Raw genomic sequence first — 4,079 nt, 5'->3', positions numbered from 1 at the left:
TTAATACTTTTATAATTTCTTACGCCTGTCTTTACTGCAATCTCTGAACATAAATTGTGAAGATTTCATGGACATTTTTCACTTCCCCAATCAATACTCTTATAATTTCCTATGCCTGTCTTTACTTTAATATCTTAATCCCATCATCTTCATAAACTGAGGATGCATGTCACCTCAGGATCCTGTGATGATTGCATTATCTGCACAAATTGCTTCTACAGCATGTGTGTTTGAACAATATGAAATCTGGGCATCCAAAAGGAACAGGATGGCTGCGATTTTCAGGGAACAAGGGAGGTAACCATTGGGCCTGACTGCCTGTGGGGCCGGACAGAACAGAGTCATATTTCTCTTCTTACAAAAGTGAATAGGAGAAATATTGCTGAATTCTTTTTCTCAGCAAGGAACAGTCCTGAGAAAGAGAATGCATTCCCAGGGGTAGGTCTCTAAAATGGCTGCTCTGGGAGTGTCTGCTTTATAGGGATGAAACATACCCTAGTCTCCTGCAGCGCCCCCAGGCTTGCTAGGATTAGGAAATTCCAGCCTGGCGAATTCTAGTCAGACCGGTTCTCTGCTCTTGAACCTTGTTTCCTGCTAAGATGTTCATCAATGACAATGTGTGCCCAACAGGACATGGACCTTCATTAGCAATTCTAGTTTTGCCCTGACCTTGTGATCTCGCTCTGACCTTCTGCCTTGTGATCTTTTATTGGCCTATGAAGCATGTGATATCTGTGGCCCACACCCTATTCATACACTCCCTCCCCTTGGAAAATTTCTAATAAAAACTTGCTGTTTTTGCAGCTCAGGGAGCATCACAGAACCTGCCAACATGTGATGTTTTCCCCAGACACCCAGCTTTAAAATTTCTCTCTTTTGTACTCTTTCCCTTTATTTATCAGACCAGACGACACTTAGAGAAAATAGAAAAGAACCTATGTTGAAATATCGGGGGCTGGTTCCCCTGATATCCACACCTACAGTGGCCAACTGTCCCAGTTCGCCTGGGACTAAGGAGTTTCCCAAGACAAGGGACTTTCAGTGCTGAAACCAGGACGGATATGGAAAAACTACTGCAATTGGTCACCCTAGAAAGCCTAAAATGTGCCCTTTGCTTAAAACATGAATCCATTGCCTAGTTGTTATAATTGTAAACTTACCTCAGAATTAGTGAAATGGAAGAGATATATTATTTATTGGACTTATACTGCAGAAAGCTCTGTATAAATATGAATGTCCATGAATGCAGATGACAGGACTTAACATGATGTGCTTGTGGAAAAGACTAATGCCCATGTCCTTTCTAAGAGCAGTTTTGTGATGTTTCCTTCTAAGAAAAGTTAAAACAGATTTGTTTCTTCTTGACTTCTTCCTTTATGCTGAGAGCAATAACTGTCCCAAAGTCTATAACCCCATTGGGTCAGGCTTTCTAATGAATAACCACAGAAAAACCAACAGACACAGAAAGGAAGTTTCCTCTAGTGAAATTTTCTGCCAGTAAAATATTGATCTCTTTGTCCTTGGGTCCCACAGGGAATTTTTGATAGCTATTCTACAGTAAAGAACTTCCTGTTCACAAAACATATACTCCATTAACCTAATTAGAATAGGAATCTGCACTTCAGCCAGAGCTTAGTATCCATTGTGAGGCTGGGTCCCTGAGGAAAATGTTCAATAGGAATTGGAAATATTGACAGCTATTCAGTAATTTATATGAGAGCCAAACAAGTCATAGAGGAAAATATCAAAGCAAAACTACTTATAGCCTGTTAATAAGGATATACTGAGTCTTCTTCATTAAAAGTTTAAATAGGACTTCTGCTTCTTGCAGAAATTACTAAGGACCCCAATTAACCTTCATCTAGAGCTCACATAGTATATGATACTTTACTTGTAAGGAAAATTTATTAAACAATTTGAGAAGCAGAAGAGAACCAAAATTTATTAGCATGAGCCATTAAGGTCTAAGAGTCAATGGAAAAGGAAGTGACAATAAAATTTGAAGCTAAACATGATTGGAAGTGGTAGTAGAACAACAGGTACTTATCCAAAAGGAGTTTGAACCTGGGGACTACAAAGACCCTGGTTGCCTAGTGGTTTGAGTGCAAGGAATGAGGACAAAGAGATTAGATCACAAGAGTAATGAGAAAACATACTACTGTGATATAGAGTAATGGCAAGGATGGGCTGTGAAATCCACCGGCCCTGGATTTGAATCCTGGCTCCATTCCACACAACTTGACCTTGGGTGAGTTACTTAACAATGTAAGCTACTGTTTCCACTTATTAAAATGGGGATAAGCTGGGCACTATGGCTTGAGCCTGTAATCCCTTTACTCAAGATGCTGAGACAGGAGCATTGCTTGAGCCCAGGCATTCCAGGCTGCAGTAAGCTATGATCACACCACTGCGCTCCAGCCTGGGAGACAGAGCGAGACCCTGTCTCAAATAAAATAAAATGAAATAAAATATAAAATAGGAATGCTATGTGGTTGTAGCAGATGAAAGTGCTGTTTGTGTATTAAGTTAAAATGGGTAAATATTAGCAATTTCATATGCTTCAACCTAAAGCACACCTACCCCTAAGGTTGTTACAAGGATTCAGTAAAATAAGGGAACCAGTTCACCTAGGAATTAAGAACATAGTCTCTGGGCTGCTGTCCACCTGGCAAGGGAGTCCCGTCTGTCCAGATTGTCCCAGATCTTGCTGCCTACCCAGTAGCCGAAGTCCTTCAGGTCTGGAGGTCGTGGTGTCACAGTCTCCACGACATGTTGATGCTGGCTGAGCAGCAGCAGAAGCAGAAGTGGGCTGTGAATACTCAAAACACTGCCTGGAGTAATGCTGATTCTAAATTTGGCCAGAGGATACTAGAGAAGATGGAATGGTCTAAAGGAAGGGGTTTAGGGGTTCAGGAGCAAGGAGGCCCAGATCATATTAAAGTTCAAGTTAAAAATAACGACCTGGGACTTCAAGCTACAATCAATAATGAAGCCAACTGGATTGCCCATCAACATGATTTTAACCGGCTTCTGGCAGAACTGAACACTTGTCAGAGGCAGGAAACAGCAGACTCCTTAGACAACAAGAAAAAGAAATATTTTAGTCTTGAAGAAATTCCAAAATCTTCAAAAACTGTGTTCATCATAGGAAATTTACAAAAGAAAAGGATCTATCATCTCAGAGCAAAACAGATCTTGACTGCATTTTTGGGAAAAAACAGAGTAAGAAGACTCCCAAGGGTAATTCCAGTCCCTCCACTCCGGACAGAACAAAACCACGATGACAACCCATGCCTTCACCATCCAGGAGCGTTTTGCCAAGCAAATGGCAGCACTGAAGAACAAGCCCCAGGTCGCAGCTCCAGGGCCTGACATTTCCAAGACCCAAGTGGAATGCAAAAGGGGAAAGAAAAGAAACAAAGAGGCAACAGGTAAAAACAGGGAGAGTTACCCCACAACACAGCCTAAGGCCAAGCGGCCTAAAGAGGGAAAGCCTAAGAGAGACAAGGTCCAGAAGCCGGCATCCAAGGAGAAAAGAGCACGAACAGAGGGACAGTGCAGAGGCCCCTGCTGGGAAGAGAGTTCTGAGGCCTCTGCTCAGAGTGCAGGGAATTGTGTGCAGCCACCTAATGGCCAGGATTTCACCCTGAAGCCCAAAAATACAAGAGGAAAAAAAAAAGCTGCAAAGCCGGTAGAGGTAGCAATGGACGCTACGCTGAAAGAAACACCAATGAAAAATAAGAAAAAGAAGAAAGGTTCCAAATGAATTCTCTCCAGCCAGGGCCTTCCGACCACTCAGCTGTCAGGGCGCTGCCGGGGCAGACACCTCTGGCCTGAAGTCAGAGCAGAGTTCACCCCAGAGAGCCGGGACACATCTTGTGACATGCCCATGGGTGGCCGAGTCTCGCCCTCTCACCCCATTTCTCCCCAAGTTATGTTCCCAGGAGGGCTTTTTTTAAATGTTCTAAATCATGGCTTTCATAAACAAATACATTTTTGTAAACTCTGAAAAAAAAAAATAGTCTCTGGAGCCATGCAGGTTTCTTTTTAATGCTGACTCCACCAGCATCTAGTTATGT

The 4,079-nt window shown here is 42.5% G+C and overlaps 1 pseudogene; it reads left to right on the top strand.

Moving 5' to 3' along the window:
- Positions 1 to 2,769: 2,769 nt before the first annotated feature.
- LOC100441910 (PIN2/TERF1-interacting telomerase inhibitor 1-like) lies at positions 2,770 to 3,766 on the top strand (annotated as a pseudogene).
- The last annotated feature ends 313 nt before the right edge of the window (positions 3,767 to 4,079 follow it).

This window comes from Pongo abelii, chromosome 5 (assembly GCF_028885655.2).
Source record: "Pongo abelii isolate AG06213 chromosome 5, NHGRI_mPonAbe1-v2.0_pri, whole genome shotgun sequence".
Classification (NCBI taxonomy): domain Eukaryota; kingdom Metazoa; phylum Chordata; class Mammalia; order Primates; family Hominidae; genus Pongo; species Pongo abelii.
The sequence above is the reverse complement of the archived record's forward strand: the minus strand, read 5'-3'. Positions and strand labels throughout refer to the sequence as shown.